Source organism: Colius striatus, unplaced genomic scaffold, assembly GCF_028858725.1.
Source record: "Colius striatus isolate bColStr4 unplaced genomic scaffold, bColStr4.1.hap1 scaffold_46, whole genome shotgun sequence".
NCBI classification, from domain to species: domain Eukaryota; kingdom Metazoa; phylum Chordata; class Aves; order Coliiformes; family Coliidae; genus Colius; species Colius striatus.
The window spans coordinates 1,692,345-1,711,270 of NW_026908527.1; the positions used below are offsets into that span (position 1 = coordinate 1,692,345).

Sequence of the window (18,926 nt, forward strand, 5' to 3'; positions counted from 1 at the left end):
TTGTATGGACAGTGAAAGAACCGCTGTGTTACTCAAAATACTGGCTTTTACCCGCAGTACTCTTCAGAAGGTGCTGACATTCACTAATTCAGGAGATGAGGCAGAAATGGTTCATCGGGTGAGCATCATTTTACACAGGTAAGTGGGGTTTTTAATTATTAAGATATAACAAACTAAAATATCTTGACTTCTAAGAATAAAGGAGGTTTGTGAATTTGTAATTTAACTACTTCTGCTAAAAATAGCCCAAACCCTGCCCTTCTGCCAGCTAGAAGAAAGGCTGACAGGAATGTCTGACATAGAATGCATTCATGATGACATTTTTATCTATGTTCTGTCTCATTTTGATAAATCCCAATATGGTTCCTCCCCACAGTTACAGCTGTGGATATTGGGTCCCTCCTTCGGGACACGGCTTGCTCTGGCCATAGTGATAAAGAAGGAAATCACTGCCCCTGGCTCGGGGCCATTAATGAAGTGAATCGCTGCCCCTGGACTGGGGCCAGCTTTAGCAAAATGAGTCTCTACCGCTGCTGCAGGGTCTTTAAAGAAATGCAAACAAACCTCAGCTTCCCCAGTTCTCTCCATAGAATGCAGGGGGGTCTCTGCTCCAGCACACCTCCTCCTCTCTTTCATCGCTGACCTTGGAGTCCGCGTGGTTGTTTCTCTCACTGTTCCTACTCCTTGCACCACCACCAGCCAGAAGAAGAAAGAGCAGAAGAAAGAAGAATGGAGGAAGAAACCTCCTCTTCAGGCTTCTCTTAAAAAGTGATGATGGAGGCTCATTGGCTCAGCCCCAGCAGTGGGTCTGGCTCAGAGCTGGGGAGAGCTGTGAGCAGCTTCTTCCAGGAAACATCTTTACAGCCCCTTCCCCCTCACCAGAGAAGGCTGTCATGGCAAACCATGACAAAGTGGTTTGGGAAGGACCTTTTTTCTTAATGCTTAAATCAGTGGATGGAGAGAAGGAAACAGCCACTGTTAAAGTGATGTCACACTTCACATGCTTCGAGTAGTACACTTACAAGTGTGTATAAACCGGGTGCTTAGCTTTAACAGATGAATGCATGCAGTCTTTGGAAGCTACAGATGCCACTTGTGTGACACATTTCAGTTTTCCTCTCCAAGAATCTTTGCTCATCGTGTACACAGCATGCCTGACAACTTCTGTAATGCGATAAAGGTTTGACAAACCGTTACCAGGTTAATAGTGCATTTGATCACAAAGTAGTGGATACACAGAAGCTGTTAAAAATACGTGTGTATTTGTTTTAGGATTCTTCTGTAGACCAAGAGGTCACAAAGGCACAGTCAGTCGTTCTGTTAAGAGAAAACAACGAGTGTGATGCACTTGGGATCCTCCGCTATTTGCAGCAGGCAGAAGCTGAAGTTCCCCCAGAACTGCCTGGTTTGACTGCCAAGGTGCTAAAAGATGAAGAATACCAGAAATTGTCAAGGCCACCGTGTACCCATCTTAAAACATTTGGGGCTTGCAGGTAAGGAATTGCCAAGCTTTCTTACCACCCATACTGGTGTAGGAAGGTGGTATATGCCTCAATCATGGCTGCTTCTGTTTTCTTGCTCAATTTTGCTGTTGGATACTTTCATGAAACCATTTTTTGCTCATGACTCTTTTTCTTGTGGTTACTTTTGCATCAGTTTCACTCTTCTTAGATACTGCTACGAAAATCAAAATACCAACATTTTCTGGAGACCAATCTCATGTAGCCTGACAGGATATCATAATTCATTGTCATTCCTGCCCAAGTGTTCTTGAGGGAACTTCAGGCTCTTTTTTGATTAGTATTCTAGCCCATAATTGCCCAAGGCTTATGCTTTGCTCTCTCCTCTGTTGTCTTCTGTCCCTCCAGATTAGGTAAGTAGATGACTTCTCTGAGCTGTGTCTAACTGGATTCTAAGAGGGCCTTGGATGAAGCCCTCAGATATTCCTTCTCGTGTGGATGACCCTTGTTGCAAGTAACACAAAATTCAGTGTTAGTATTTGTTTTATTCTGAAACTAGTTTCCTGGTGGATTTTGGTTTTGTTGTATAAACTTGTCCAACAAGAGCTTTTTGACCACTTCTGTCTAATCTCCAGTCATTGGTGCTACTTGAAGCAGAAATTGAATACTGAGGGCTGATGAAATGTTAGTGTTAAAAGATGTTGTAAGCCACATCAAAAACAGCTTACAAGTAAAAGGGCTTTGTTCTTAAACCAGTTTTTAAATATGTAGAAACAGAACAGTGTGTCTGGATCGTCATCAAGTTAATTTACAAACAGACGTGCCCCAGCATATCCCAGATACAGTGACACAAACACCTGGATATCTGATGGTAAGTTACAGTTATTGCTTTTTCCCTTGGTTTGGTGTACCAGGAACACATCTTAAATACTTCCTTAGCATATTACCTTCATGTTAATGTAGTACATATCCCACATCTCTTGGGTATTTGGGAGATTTTTAGCTTTTTTAGTTTCTCTGTTGCTTAAGTGTGTGTCAGATTTTCCCTTAATCCTAAAATTGTTTTGTAGTGGTTCTGAGTTTACCTTAGGTTTTCTCCTGCATTGGAGCCTCATGTTCTATGGGAAGAGGGCATTTGTTCTGTTTATTCCTTTCCTCTATCAATTTAGAACATAAACCAAAATAGGCAAAGATTAAAGGTCCTGTAAATGTCATTATTTTTGTAGTAGAGCAAACACAATCCTCTGGAGTGAAGAAACATTGCAGTGGAAGATCATGCCTGTTTAACAAGAGTTGAAGGGAGGATTTTTCCTTCTCTGCCACGTTGATGCAGACTTCCTGAAAAATGAGTATATTCTGGCCTTGTCAATTGAACCAAATATTTTCTCTATTTGCACTGTCCATAGACATGGGATATAAATTCTCTCTTCTAGATGGAGCAGTTGCTTCCTACTAAGGTGTCATTGTGGTGTTGAAAACAGTTTTGATAGAATCCTGTTACATTCAGACTGCCATTTTTAGTAGTTAAATAGTCATGAAACCTTCCTGGTTACTGGTTTGACTTTGCTATAGTGGCTCTTCACATCTCAGTAACAATTTGTATGTCAAAACTCCCTTCACTTGGCTTTTCAGTCCCTACTTTACTAGATAGTCTTCCTGTACAGCAGTACTGTAGAGTCTGTCTCATCTCCACCTTGGATAATGATTGCTGAGGACAGGGTTGTAGACACTGGTGCTTCCTTTCAAGGTTAGTGCTTGGATCTGAGAACTGCTGGGTGCTTTCCTTTTTGGATGAGCTGCTTACACTTTCTTCCTGTCCTGTCTTTTGCTAGAATTCAGGTGTGCTCAAGTCATGCAATCAATGGGTGTTCCCCATTCCCAAAAATCATAGGTTGTGAGAATAGACAATAAAAACTGGGTGGATTCCTTGGTGTCACTCCATTTCTGCCTAATAAATAAGCTTTTGTTGGCAGCTGGTAGTTGAAACTCGTTGATAACCTATAGATACAGTTTGAGTGCTTGAAACCTGGACAGATTTCATAATACTCCTGTTATAAACTTGTACTTCCCTTTTGTGCACTCAAGACAGCAGTTGTGGCCTCTTTCCTCATCTAGTTCTGCTTCTGCTGACTGCAGAGCCTGGATATATGTCTTACAAATCAGTTGTCAATTGGATAAGTGTTCACTGTCTCTTTTGTTTAGAACTCGGTATCATGTTGCTTTCCTTTAAGAATCTCTAGTTGCACTGTGAGAGTTTTAGGGTTTTAGTAAGTGGAAATTCTGGTCTTCTTTTCTGTCTGGCCTCATACACTCAGCTGTATCTCAGTACTTGTGCCTAGCATGAGCCTTTGGATGAAATGCACCCAGCATTTTGTGAATTGGTGTTCTTGATAGCTTATGTCAAGCATTTTCCGTGCAAAAAGAGGGAAGGCGTCACGCTTCCCCAGTCAGTTCTTGTAAATCTCATTGTAAGGTTGGAGAACACTTAAAATTAAGCTTGGATGATGTGAAATGCCTTAGTGGTTAGTAGCTTGACAGGTAATACTGTAGTTCACTAGTGTTCATTTAAGTGGAATACCACCAAGACCTAATGGATCTTGCTCTATAAACCTCTGTCCAGTCTGGACTGGGCTATGGACAGTTACCATTCATAAGGATTCATTCATTCAGGATTATTCCTAATCTTTGGAGTAATAAGAGGTCATCATCTTCTGAAATGCATGTGTACAGCAGTATTTGTCATCTCTTTAGGCTGGAAAGAGGTAGGTCACCTTCAACATGAAAACGTCTCATTAACTTAAGAAACCATCAGTTGTCTTTATAACGTATTTTATGCTTTCAGATTCTGCCTCTCCACGTTGTAAATGCAACAAACTACTTTCGTCGAAGAGTAGATCAGCAGAAGAACCAATATACAATTCTTGCTGAAGGAATTATTGGGTATTTTAAGGAACCTGGTAATAAGATTGCTGTTAAAAATGTGGAGAAGCTGGCATTTCATGGTTTATGTCAGAAAACAGTTGTTCACAGGTAAAAATGTGGATTTGTTTTGGTTTAAATTATTCATGTGCTCTTTTTAATACAAAGTAATTGAGAACTTTTACTGCTAAGTTAAAGTTAACCCACCATCAAAAGTAGCAAAAAAATCTCTGCTGTACAAATTGTTCTTTAAAAAGCTCTCCCATGCTGCCTGTGCTGAAGGGAAGCCAGAATGGCTCCACATACACACCACTGAACATTGTGCTGTGAAAGTTTAATCTTTTTTAGACACAAGTAGGTGAAGAAACTTTACAACTATAATAATTCTTTGTTTCCTCTCCAACTCTGAAGGGCTCAGGTGCTAGATATTTCCCCAAAAGAGAAGGAAAATATGTTCTGTAGTGTCAAAATTAACTATATAGATGAAGGCAGAACATGTCAAGTCCAAAGTTACCAGCTGCTTCACTCACCTGCCAGGTTTCAGTGTCTGCCACCTCAGGCTGGGGACTTTGTAGAGTGACACCCATTGGTAATGAACTGGAGTGGAACCCAAAGGTAATATTTATCAGATTTTCAATGGTATGTTCTTTTATTGCTCTTTGTGTGTTATTTTCTGTAAGAAAGCAGTAATGGACTGCAAACTTAGTTTTCAAATTTAACTCCTCATTAGTATTGACAAGAAATATCTACTATTGGCCAGATTCTGAGAAGTCAGCTTTCTTGGTTTGTTTTCCTGCAAAGTCAAGTGAGATTTATGCGATTTTTTTTTCTTCAATTCTTCTGAATTCAGTATCTTCTTCCAGAAAACGTTATTGCTGCTTTTGCATCTGTGGGGATTCAACGGGGGAAGGGTAGCCTCTGTAAATGAAACTGTGTTTGAGTACTGTCCCATTCAGGAAGCTCCTTCCTTAATGAGTAACAAAATCTGGTTTTATTTGTTTAATACTCGTGTCATGTTTAAGCTTGGAAGATTTGTTTCATTACAGTTATTGTAAAGTTATGTTGGAATTCACCTCAAGTGCAGTGACTTTTTTTCCTTAGGTAACTAATTCTATTCATCAAACAGTTAAAGGAGAACTACACAAAGTAAAAGTAGTACTGACCTTGGGAAACACAACTGGGATTGACCCAATGGGAGGTATAGAATTGCAGCATTACAAAATATTTGTATCTAAACTCCTTTACCAAGAGCACCTGTTCTTTTCTTTGCTTCTGTCCGTTCCAAGTTCAATTTGATTCCACACGGTATTCAGGTAATACTGTTGGATAATTTACTGTGGTGGTGTCTGACCACTGGAACAGGTTTCTCAGAGACTGTAGAGTCTCTGTCCTTGGAAATAAGCAGAAGCAACCAGGATGTGGTCCTGGGCACATGATTCTAGGTGTCCCTGCTTGAGCAGGGAGTTTGGATGAAATTATCTCCAGAGGGCCATTCCAGCCACAGCCATTCTGTGGTAAACTGAGATAACTTCTCATGGCAATAATCTCAGGCATGGGATGAAATTGTTTTAATTATTGGTTTTCTCAGAGTCAACTCTTCAGGTTTTCCTGAAAAGAAAATATTAGTCAGTGCCATGTTTGTATTGTTCTGTCAGTTCCCTGGCCTGTAATAAAGGCACTGGCAAATATTCTTCTGGGTAAGACTGACTAGAAGGTAACAGCCCTCCATGCAGTGAGTGTTTCCTCTCAGCATTCTCCTATTCTCCCAAAACCTTGTTGGTAGGAGATTGACTTAGAGATGAGTTTTGCTTAAAGAGTTGGTTATTTTTTAATTGTCTGGACAAGTTCATCAGAAAGGCCACCCCTCCATCTCAGGATCGTGACGTGCCTCTTGTGGCTGCTTGGTCCTGTCCAAGAGTACAGTTAGTTAGTGTTTTATAATGTGTGATGCTGTTTTCCATCTGACCATTCAGTCAATTTCAGATGAAAAATAAAATGGAAACGGGGAATTACTGGAAGTAATTCTCTTTAGCAGCTTCCTTTCCTATATGGCACATCTCAGCCTTTTTCTGATTGCTATGCTATTGTTTAGAGTTTTTCTAACTGTGTCCCCCCAGCAGTTTTCTTCTTCTATTTTGGTCTAGGAAGTTATTCTGTGTGGTGTGTATTTCAGCTGTAACTTGTGTAATCAGGGCTTGGGTTGTTTACTTGGTTGCTCTCTTGGTTGTGTTCCATGGAGTTAACTACGAGTTCCTTACGACACTATTATGATGAAAAAGATGGCAATATCTGGAGAAGAATTAAACATGGGAACGTGCCTGTTGGGACACTGGGAGAAAACCAATTACTTCCAGGTATCAATAAATGGGTACATGTTTACAGTTTCACTTAGAGCAGCTTAGAGTTAGAGAGAGACTACTGATGAGTTGTGGTTTCAACTTGATGTGTTTTGTTATCCAAGGTCCGGGTTACCAGGCTTCCAGACTTGAAGATGTCAGTTAACGAATACGACGTTCAATCTGAGGTTTTGCCTACAGGTCTGGGAACTGACAATGCAGAACATAGAACACAACTTCAGAAGCTGTGCAGCCACATGAACATATTGGACATGCAGAAAACTTGGAGCCCTTGTAAGAGTTTACAAGGTCTTTTGAGCATACACTTTATGAAAAAAGAATGCTACAATTAAGGAGATGTTTTCATGATTGATATTACTGACTGTGTGTTTCGTTTGAACACAGAAACAATAGTGTTTGTAATATGTCTGCATTCCTGTGACTGTCTGTAGTGGGTCTGGGACGGTAGTGATTTTCCACAGCAGCTCCTGCAGTGCTGTGCTTACTGTTGATATCAATATTATGACTACCGCTCGCACAGCATCAGGGCTGTCCCTCCAGCATTCCTTCCCCCACCTTCACCAATAGCTATGAGTGGGCATGATCTTGGGAGGGACTATGGCCAGGACAGCTGACCCAGGCTGACCAAGGAGATATTCCATACCATATGACGTCAGCTCAGTAATATAAACTGGGGGAAAGGAGCAGGAAGGGGAGGCGAGATGCATTTCTGGCCTTCCCAAAGCAACCGCTACGCGTACCGCAGCCCTGCTTCTCGGGAGGTGGCCGGACATCGCTGCTGATGGGAAGTGGAGAGGAACAGCTTTATCTGCTTCTGCTTTGCTTCCCGTGCGCGGCTTTGCTGCTTATTTATTAAACTGCTTTTATCTCAACCCACGAGACTCCCATCTTATTTTCTCCCCTTCCCTGGCTTGCTGAGGAGGTGGGGGATAAAGCGGTGTGGTGGGCACCTGGCATCCAGCCAGGCTCAAACTACCACACCTACTTACCACTGTAGTTGTGGTCTGTGTACCTGCTTTCTTGTAGTGCCCAGACGCAGTTGCGTAACTTGTACCGGCAGCCTGTATTTTTCCAATGGGAGCTAAGCAGGCCAAGTGCATGGGATTGGAGAGAACTGCCACAGGAAAGCAGCTCGAAATGTGACACAGTGCTGGCTGATAGACTACATGGGGACCTACTTACCACTGTAGTTGGGGTCTGTGTACCTGCTTTCTTGTAGTGTCCACACGCAGTGGCGTAACTTCTACTGGCAGCCTGTGTGTTTTCAATGGGAGCTGAGCAGGCCAAGTGCATGGGATTGGAGATAAGTCCCACAGGAAAGCAGCTGCAAATGTGACACAGTGCAAGATGATAGACTGCAATGGGACCTACTTACCACTATAGGTGGAGTCTGCCTTCCTGCTTTCTTGTAGCTCCCATACTCAGTGGTAGAACTTAACCGACAACATGTATTTTTTCAATGGGAGCTGAGGAGAAAAAGTGTGGTATCTAAGGTAGCTGCCACAGGAAAGCAGCTGCAAATGTCACACTGTGCTGGCTGATAGACTGCATGGGGACCTACTTACTACTGTAGCTGGGGTCTGCCTTCCTGCTTTCTTGTAACTCCCATACGCAGTGGTATAACTTCCACCGACAACATGTATTTTTTCAATGGGCGCTGAGCAGTCCAAGTGAGTGGGATTGAAGATAGCTCCCACAAGAAAGCAACTGTAACTGTGACACAGTGCTAGCTGATAGGGTACACCGAGATCTACTTACCACTGTAACTGAGGTCTGCCTTTCTGCTTTCTTGTTGTTCCCATATACAGTGCTATAGCTTAACTGACAGCATATATTTTTTTCCCTGGGAGCTGAGCAGTCCAAGTGAGTGGGATTGAAGATAGCTCCCACAGGAAAGCAGATGCAAATGTGGCACAGTGCTGGTTAATAGACTACATAGGGACATACTTACCACTGTGGTTGCGGTCTCCGTACCAGCTTTCTTGTAGCTCCCATACGCAGTGGTATAACTTAACCGACAACATCTATTTTTTCAATGGGAGCTGAGCAGTCCAAGTGAGTGGGATTGAAGATAGCTCCCACACAAAAGCAGCTGCAAATGTGACACAGTGCTGGCTGATAGACATGGGGACATCACAGCACACGTGGACACTGCAACAGGGTTCAGTGACATTGCCACACTTGTGGCAATTGCAGAGAGACTGTGTGACATCACAGCTTATCTGGGCACTGCTACAGTGCTGTGTGACGTCACAGCAGACATGGGCACGGCAACAGTGCTCTATAACATCACATCACATCTGGACGCTGCAACAGTGCTCTGTGACATCACAGCACATGTGGGAACTGCATCCAGGCTGTGTGACATCATAGAATCCTAGAATGGTAGGGGTTGGAACGGACCATTAGAGATCATCTAGACCAACCCCCTCCCCCACAATCAAGTTCACTTAGGTCAGGTCGCACAGGAACTTGTCCAGACTTGTGCTGAATCCTCCAAGAAAGGAGACTCCACAAGCCCTCTGGGCAGCCTGCTCCTGTTCTTTCTGTTCCACGGACGTTTGACATCACAGCACATCTGAACACTGCAACAGTGCTCTGTGACATCACAGGATGTGTGGGCCCTGTAACAGTGCTCTGTGACATCACAGCACTCCAGGGCACTGCAAGAGTGTTCTGTGACATCACAGCACAAATGGACATTGTTACAGTGCTCTGTGACCTGACAGCACATCTGGGTACTACAAGAGTGCTCTGTGACATCACAGCACAGATGTGCACTGTTACAGTGCACTGTGACATTACATCTGAGTACTCAATCACTGCTCTTACATATATCAGCAACACTGGGCTCTACAACAATGCTCTGTGACATCACAGCACATGTGTGACATGACAGCACATCTGGGCACTTCAATAGTGCTCTGAGACTTCACATAGTATCTGGGCACTGAAAAGACACTCTGGCATCACAGCAGACGTGGGTACTGCAGCAGTGCTCTGAAACATATCACGAGGACATTGCTACAGTGCTCTGTGATATCACAGCACATCTGGGAACTGCAACAGGGCTGTGTGACATTGCAGCACATCTGGGCAGTGCTACACTGCTCTGTGACATCATAGCATATCTAGGCACTGGAACGGGGCTGTGTGACATCACAGAACATCTGGACACTGCAACAAGTGTTTGACATCACATCACATCCAGACACTGTCGTGGGGTTCTGTGATGTCACATCACCACTGGACACTGTCACAGTGCTCTGTGACATCACAGCAGATGTGGGTACTCAATCACTGCTCTGATCTATAACAGCACATCTGGGCACTGCAACAGGGCTATATGACATCACTGCACATGTGGGCACTGCACCAGTTTCCTGTGAAATCATAGGACATCTGGGCACTGACATGTGTGATATCCAAGATCATTTGGGCATTGCAGAGAGACTCTGTGACACCACTGCACTTCTGAGTGCTGCAACAGTTCTCTGTGACATCACGTATGGGTTCTGTGATGTCACATCACCACTGGGCACTGCAACAGTGCTCTGTGACATAACAAGACATCTGGGAACTCAATCACTGCTCTGATATATAACAGCGTATTTGGGCACTGCAACAGTGCTGTGTGACATCACAGGATGTCTGGACACTGCAACAGGTCTGTGACATCACAGCACATGTGGGCACTTCAACAGTTTCCTCTGAAATGACAGGACACCTGGGCACTGACGTGTGACATCCAAGATCACTTGGGCATTGCAGAGAGACTCTGTGACACCACAGCACTTCTGAGTGCTGAAACAGTTCTCTGTGACATCACATCTGGGAAGTGCAACAGGTCTGTAAACCTGGCTGTGTGACATCACAGCACATCTGGGAACTGCAGTGAGACTCTCTTACATACAGCACATCTGGGCACTGCAACAGGGCTCTGTGACATCACAGCACATGTGGGTACTGCAACAGGAGTCAGTGACATTGCAGCACATTTGGGAATTGCAGAGAGGCTGCGTGACATCACAACTCATCTGGGTACTGCTACAATGCTCTGTGACATCACAGCAGACGTGGGCACTGCAACAGTTCTCTATAACATCACATCAACTCTGGACGCTGCAACAGTGCTCTGTGACATCACAGTACATCTTGGTACTGCATCCAGGCTGTGTGACATCATAGAATCCTAGAATGGTAGGGGTTGGAACGGACCATTAGAGATCATCTAGACCAACCCTCTCCCCCACAATCAAGTTCATATACTGCACTTCGGAGTCTGTTCAGGGTTTTTTCCAAGAGGAAGTAAATACTTATACACATCTTGTTTTCCCATCACATGCATGTTTGGATTTGGTTCAGGAACCTCATAGGCTTTTCCATACATACTTACTGACATTCCACTTTGAGCTTTCACTCTTATTTTTGTAGCAATGCAAGTGGAAGTGCCTGAAGCCATTTCAATTTAGCGTCCTGACAGATTTTTCTAATCTCTCTTTTTAGGGTCTGATTCATTCTTTCCACTTTTCCACTCAATTGCTGTCTCCAAGGGGCATGTAAATCCCAGGAAATTCCTAGGACTTTGCTTACCTCTTGTACCACATTGGCCATGAGATGTGGTCCTCTGTCTGAAGATATTCCAAATGGAACTCCAAACCTTGGAATAATTTCTTGCAGGAGCCATTTAACTGTTTCCGTAGCCTGATTGGTGCGTCAGGGAAAGACTTCTGGCCATCCTGAAAAGGTGTCAACCCCAACCAACACATATTTATATCCATTGCATTTAGGTAATTCTGTAAAATCAATTTGCCAATAATCTCCTGGTTCCACTCCAGTTTTTATTTTGCCCATCTGTGCCCTTTTTTTTACTATTGGATTGTTCTTTAAACAAATTTCACATTTCACAATTACTCATTTGGCCATTTCCAACATTTGTATTGATATCACACTTTTCAGAAGCTGAGTCATAGCTTCTGCACTCCAATGACACTCCCTGTGCTTTGTTTGCAAAACCTCTCTCATGACTAAGGGAGGCAATACTACCTGACCTAAGGGAGGCAATACTACCTGACCTGTACTTGTCGTCCACCACCCTTCTGAATTTTTCTCTGCATTTAGTAACTCAGACAATTTCTCATCCTCCCCGGAATATTTTGGTGGCTCCTTAGGAAGCGCTACTGTTCTGGTGGGGATGATTGCCATTTGTGAGACTGTGTGTTGTGCTATTTTACTCTCCTTGAGTTCCCTGTCTGATGTACTTTACAGTGCATGATTGCTGCTTGAACTGGTTCCTGCACTGCCACTAACAGTTGCAAGATTTCCTTTTGATGCTTATTGTTTGTTCCCTGGGAAGACAGTCGTCCTCTTTCTTTCCACAGGGTGCCATGGACCTGACTACTCCAAAAGCATATTTTGAATCAGTCCAAATACTAACTCGTTTTCCTTTACTGAATTCCAAAGCACTTCTCAATGCAATCAGTTCTGCCTTCTGTGCAGAAGTTGTGCTTGACAATGCATTTGCTTCTATTATCATGTTTTCGGTTGTTACCACAAATCCTGCGTGGCGAGTTCCATTCATGACAAAGCTGCTGCCACCTGTGAACAGTTCCCATTCCGGGTTTTCAAGAGGATCATCCTTCAGGTCCTCTCTGCTGGAATATGTATGTTCAATGGTTGCAATGCAGTCATGTTCCAGTTGTTGCTCTTCCTGTGAAGTGCTCAGAAACACTGCAGGATTTAGAAGGTGAGTTGTTTTCAACACCACATCATCCTGCTCAGTGAGAATTACCTGGTATTTCATCATTTGGCTCGGGGATAACCAATGTCCCCCCTTTTGCTCCGAGACTGTGGTTACCATATGTGGGACATAGACTGTAACAGTCCTTCCCAAGGTCATCTTTCTTGCTTCTTGGATCAGTGTGACAGTGGCAGCTACTGCTTGCAGGCAAGAAGGTCATCCCTTGCTCGCCAAGTCCAGTTGTTTGGAAAAATATCCCACCAGTCTCTTCCAGCTTCCTAGTTTCTGTGTCAGAACTCCTAGAGACAAATGCTGGTTTTCATGAACAAATAACTGAAAGTCTTTGGCTCAATCTGGCAAGTCTAAGGCTGGCGCTGTCATCAGAGCTATTTTAAGCTTCCGGAAAGCTTCCTGCTGTTCTTTGCCCCATGTAAAAGGGTAGATTTTTGGGCTTCATATAATGGTTTGACTATAAGACCATAATCCATGATCCAGAGCCTGCACCATCCTGTCATTCCCAAAAATGCCCGTAACTCATGCACAGTGTGTGGCTCCAGAACAGCACAAATCACTTCCTTTCCATTTGTGCCCAGCCTCCATTCTCCTTTTGAAATTTCAAGGCCCAAATAGATCACTGTTTGGCTGCTATTTGAGCTTTTTCTTTTGATACCTTGTACCCGTTTAATCCCCAAAAGTTTAAAAGTTCAATGGTTACCTGTATCCAGGCTGACCTTTCCCTTGTGGCAATTAGGGTGTCATCCACATATTGGAGAAGCAGATGCTCTGGTCTCAGTTTCACTGTCGTTTCATTAGTCCAGAGTTCCAGTTCTTTTGCCAGTTGTCTTCCAAAGATAGTCGGGCTGTTCTTGAATCCTTGGGGTAGCCGTGTCCATGTTGACTGCACCTTGCATCCTGTTTGGGGGCTTTCCCACTCAAAAGCAAATAGTTTACGACTTTCCTTTTCCAAAGGGATACAAAAGAAAGTATCTTTTAAATCAAGCACTGTAAACCACTGATCATTTTCTCTCAGAGCTGTGAGTAAGGTATATAGATTTGCTACAACTGGATGTGTATCTTTCACAATCTGATTTATGGGCCTTAAGTCCTGAACTAACCTATACTCTCCATTCAATTTCCGTACTGGTAAAATAGGTGTGTTATCCTCTGACTGACATTCTTCTAGAATTTGATATTTCAGAAATTTGTCAATTGGTACTTTTAATCCTTGTTTTGCCTCAGGTTTTATTGGGTATTGTCTCACCCTGACTGATTTTACTTTTTTTTTTATTTCAATTTTTACTGGTTGTGTCAATTGTGATTTTCCTGGAATCTCAGTTTCCCACACCATTGGGATCGCTGCATTCTCCACTTCTGGAGGTAATTCTAGCACCTTTAGTTTTTCTTTTATCATCAATATTTGTCCTGTCTTTGATGCAAATATTTTTAGTAACAAGTCTCCCTTTTCAAAGACAATTTGTGCATTTAATTTAGGCAACAAGTCCCTCCCCATCAGGGGTATGGGACATTCTGGAACATACAAAAATTCATATGTTATCACTTTATTGCCAAATTGCAAATTTAAGGGTTGCAAAAATGGACCATTTTCCTCTTTCCCTGTGGTTGCCACAATATTTGCAGTTTTAGTTCCTTTTGTGCCTCTACATGTATTTAAAACTGAATGCATTACTCCCATGTTTATATTGGGTTCTGTTCTCTGTTGGGTTTTTTTTTCCTTTTTTTTGGTGGGGTTTTTTTCCTCTTTTGTTTTTTTTTTTATCTTTCCAACTTTATCTGGATGCTCCTTATAGTATTGATCAGTTGATTTTTTCTCAGAGAATTAAATCAGAAGGTGAGAAAGGCACTTTCATGTGTACTGGCTCACCCTGCCCAACCCCTTGCCTTAATGGGGCAATTATATGCTGTTTGACTTTAGAATTTAAGGGGATCTTTAAGGTGGTTATTAAATGAGTACAGCATTGAGTGCTCATGGACACCAATGAGGAAGATTCCGTGTCAGAGTCCTCATTTTTCCACATTACTATTATCTGAACAGGGCTGGGAGCCCTCCCTAGAACCAGCCCTCCAGGATGTATCCTTGTCAGGTTGCTGGGTCCCTGTTCAGGTTCATGTTGGGGAGCGGGTAAGTGAGAGAGGGTGTATATATTGGAACAGATCTTCCCCCTTAAGGGTCAAATGTTTAAGACACATTTTTGCTGCAGTGCATGGGGAGCAATGGTTTTGAACCTTTTGTTTTTCTACTGTGAGTGACATTACCCAATTTGTTCATTCAGATTAAGGTCCTCTGGAGAGCCTGTTCCAGTGCTTCACCTTCCTCTTCCGCGGACGTTTGACATCACAGCACATCTGAACACTGCAACAGTGCTCTGTGACATCACAGGATGTGTGGGCCCTGTAACAGGGCTCTGTGACATCACAGCACTCCAGGGCACTGCAAGAGTGCTCTGTGACATCACAGCAAATCTGGGAACTGCAGTGGGAGTCTATTACATCCAGCACATCTGGGCACTGCAAGAGTTCTCTGCGACATCACATCTGGGAACTGCAACAGGGCTGTGTGATATTGCAGCACATGTTGGTACTGCAACGGGGCTCTGTCATTGCAGCACATGTGGGAATTGCAGAGAGGCTGTGTGACATCACAGCTCATCTGGGCACTGCTACAGTGCTCTGTGACATCACATCACCTCTGGACGCTGCAACAGTGATCCATGACATCACAGCACATGTGGGTACTGCATCCAGGCTGTGTGACATCATAGAATCCTAGAATGGTAGGGGTTGGAACGGACCATTAGAGATCATCTAGACCAACCCCCTCCTCCAGAATCAAGTTCACGTAGATCAGGTCGCACAGGAACGTGTCCAGGCTTATGCTGAAGTCCTCCAAGGAAGGAGACTCCAAAAACCCTGTGGGCAGCCTGTTCCAGTGCTCCATCTTCCTCTTCCGCGGACATTTGACATCACAGCACAACTGAACACTCAAGAGTGCTCTGTGACATCACAGCACAGGTGTGCACTGCAACAGGAGTGTGTAATACAACAGCCCATCTGGGCTTTGCAGCGGCACTGTGTGACATGACAGCACTTTTGGGCACTGTAGCAGTGCTCTAAGACTTCACATCATATCTGGGCTCTGAAACGGGTTTCTGTGGCATCACAGCAGACGTTGTCACTGCAACAGTGCTCTGTGACATCACAGCACAACTAGGTACTGCAACACAGCTGTGTGACATTGCAGGAGATGTGGGCATTGCAGAGGTTGTGCTGTGTGTATTGCATCACAGCACATCTGGGCACCACTACACTGCTCTGTGACATCATTGCTTATCTAGGCACTGGAATGGGGCTCTGTGACATCACATCACATCCGGACACTGCGGCAGTATTCTGTGACATCACATCACCTTTGGGCACAGCAACAGTGCTGTGTGACATCACAGGACGTCTGGGCACTGTAGCAGTGCTCTAAGGCTTCACATCATATCTGGGCACTGAAACAGGACTCTCTGACATCACAGCACATCTGGGCACTGCAACAGTGCTCTATAACATCTTATCTCAACTGCACACTGCTACAGTGCTCTGTGACATTACAAGACATCTGAGCACTCAATCACTGCTGTGATATATAACAGCATCACTAGGCACTGGCACGGTGCTCTGTGACATCACAGCACATCTGGGAAAGGCAGCAGTGCTCTGTGACATCACAGAATATGTGCACAGTGCAACAGGACTGTGTAACACAACAGCACATCTGGGCTTTGCAGCAGGACTGTGTGACCTTACAGCACATCTGGGCACTCCAATAGTGCTCTGTGACATCACAGGACGTCTGGGCACTGGATACACACTGCTCTGAGACTTCACATAGTATCTGGGTACTGAAACGAGACTCTGTCATCACAGCAGACGTGGGCACTGCAACAGTGCTCTGAAACATCCTATCACAAGGGGACATTGCTACAGTGCCTGTGAGATCACAGCACAAGTGGGAATTGCAGTGGTACTCTGTGACATCACAGCACATCTGGGCAGTGCTACACTGCTCCGTGACATCATAGCACATCTGGGCCCTGCAACAGTGCTCTGTGACATCATAGCACATCTGGGCCCTGCAACAGGGCCGTGTGACATCACAGCACATCTGGGCATGACAAGGGGGTGTGTGAAATCAGAGAACATCTAGGCACTACAACAGGACTGTGTGGCACAGCAATACATGTGGGCATTGCAGAGGATGTGCGGTGTGCGTCGCATCACAGCACATCTGGCAGTGCTACACTGCTCCGTGACATCATAGCATATCTAGGCACTGGAACGGGGCTGTAGGACATCACAGAAAATCTGGGCACTGCAACAAGAGTGTTTGACACCACATCACATCCAGACACTGCTGTGGGGTTCTGTGACGTCCTAGTACTAGGCAGTGCAACAGTGCTCTGTGACATCACAGCACATCTGGGAAAGGCAACAGTACTCTGTGACATCATAAGACGTGTGCACTGCAATAGGACTATGTAACGCAACAGCACATCTGGGCTTTGCAGCAGGGCTGTGTGATTTGACAGCACATCTGGGCACTGCAATAGTGCTCTGTGACATCACAGGACGTCTGGACACTGGACACACAGTGCTCTGAGATGTCACATAGGATCTGGGCACTGAAATGAGACTCTGTGACATCACAGCAGACGAGGGCATGGCAACAGTTCTCTATAACATCACATCACCTCTGGATGCCTCAACAGTGCTCTGTGACATCACAGCACATCTGGGTACTGCATCTAGACTGTGTGACATCATAGAATCCTAGAGTGGTAGGGGTTGGAAGGGACCATTAGAGATCATCTAGAGCAACCCCCTCCCCCAGAATTCAGTTCACCTAGATCAGGTCGCACAAGAACGTGTCCAGGCTTGTGCTGAAATCCTCCAAGGAAGGAGACTCCACAAGCCCTCTGGGCAGCCTGTTCTGCAGGGTTTCTTTTTCTTTGTGCAGGGGTTCTTCTTTGTTGCGTGAAACGGGAGTGACCAGACACCAATCTGATGTGCATCAGCTCCAATTTATTGTCACATCATCATCACTTCTATACCTTTTCCAAATGCTGTGTACGTGCCACAATTCATGGCAAATAGTTAATACTAAGCATCATGTGCTATGCATAAGGCCTCAAAGTTTCATTTTTGTAACAACTTAAACACCAACCTCACTGTGTTTAAACACCATCCTTATTGTGCATAAAACATCAGCCTTATTGTGTCTAAAATATCACCCCATCTGTTCGGCCTTCAGTTAGTTTTCTCTCACACTATGGTTATGCTTACCTTACATTTAGTTACCTTTATATTATTGTTAGTTACATATGTTACAATTTATTAGTCAAGTACAAGCAATCATACAATGCTAAATTGAATGCTATATTCAGTCTTCTACCAATGCTTAGTTTAATGTCCTGTCCTATCTTCTTGCTTTGACCTTGTTTCTGTTACAATCTGCTGTTTCGGTTTTCCCCTTGCTCAAGCTTGCTATCACATAGACATTCCTTTCTGGCCTTTTTTGCTGTAGAAGGCAATTCAAAGACAAACTACAAACGTTCTCTATTTCTAACTGACTCCATAACATTCATTATAGCCCAGGTCCCAACAGTTACCTTAGCTGTTACCTTAACTACAAGACCCTGGTAAATGTATTTGTTAGGTTACCTTGGCTGTTACCTTAGTTGTAACTAAAACAAAGGGACTAATATCTGCATAATAAAGAAGTGCCTGCTAATCTGCATTCCTGTGTAGATAAGCTGCAGATCCCTCAACACCCCTGTACTCTATCAGTCAGCACTGTGCCACCTTTGCAACTGCTTTCCTGTGGGAGCTATCTCCAATCCCACTCACTTGGACTGCTCAGCTCCCATTGAAAAAATACATGCTGCCAGTAGAAATTACGCCACTGCGTCTGTGCACTACAAGAAAGCAGGAAGGCAGACCCCAGCTACAGTGGTACGTAGGTCCCTTTGTAATCTATCAGCCAGCACTGTGTCACATTTGCACCTGCTTTCCTGTGGGAGCTATCTTCAGTCCCAGGCACTTGGCCTGCTCAGCTCCCATTGAAAAAATACAGACTGCCTGTAAAAGTTACACCACTTCGTATGGGCACTACAAGAAAGCAGGAAGGCAGACCCCAGCTACAGTAGTAAGTAGGTCCCCATGCAGTCTATCAGCCAGCACGGTGTCACATTTGCAGCTGCTTCCCTGTGGGAGTTATCTCCAATGCCGAACACTAGGACTGCTCAGCTCCCATTGAAAAAATACATGCTGTCGGTAGAAGTTAGAATACTGAGTCTTGGTGCTACAAGAAAGCAGGAAGGAAGACTCCACCTACAGTGGTATGTAGGTCCCATTGTGGTCTATCAGCTTGCACTGTGCCACCTTTGA

General features: G+C 44.1%; 1 long non-coding RNA gene across 1 annotated transcript; it reads left to right on the top strand.

The window, feature by feature from the left end:
- Positions 1 to 4,441: 4,441 nt before the first annotated feature.
- Positions 4,442 to 6,705, top strand: LOC133629491 (uncharacterized). Its single transcript, XR_009821050.1, has 4 exons — positions 4,442 to 4,490; positions 4,917 to 4,994; positions 5,481 to 5,577; positions 6,619 to 6,705. It is a non-coding gene; the product is annotated as an uncharacterized LOC133629491 (long non-coding RNA).
- The last annotated feature ends 12,221 nt before the right edge of the window (positions 6,706 to 18,926 follow it).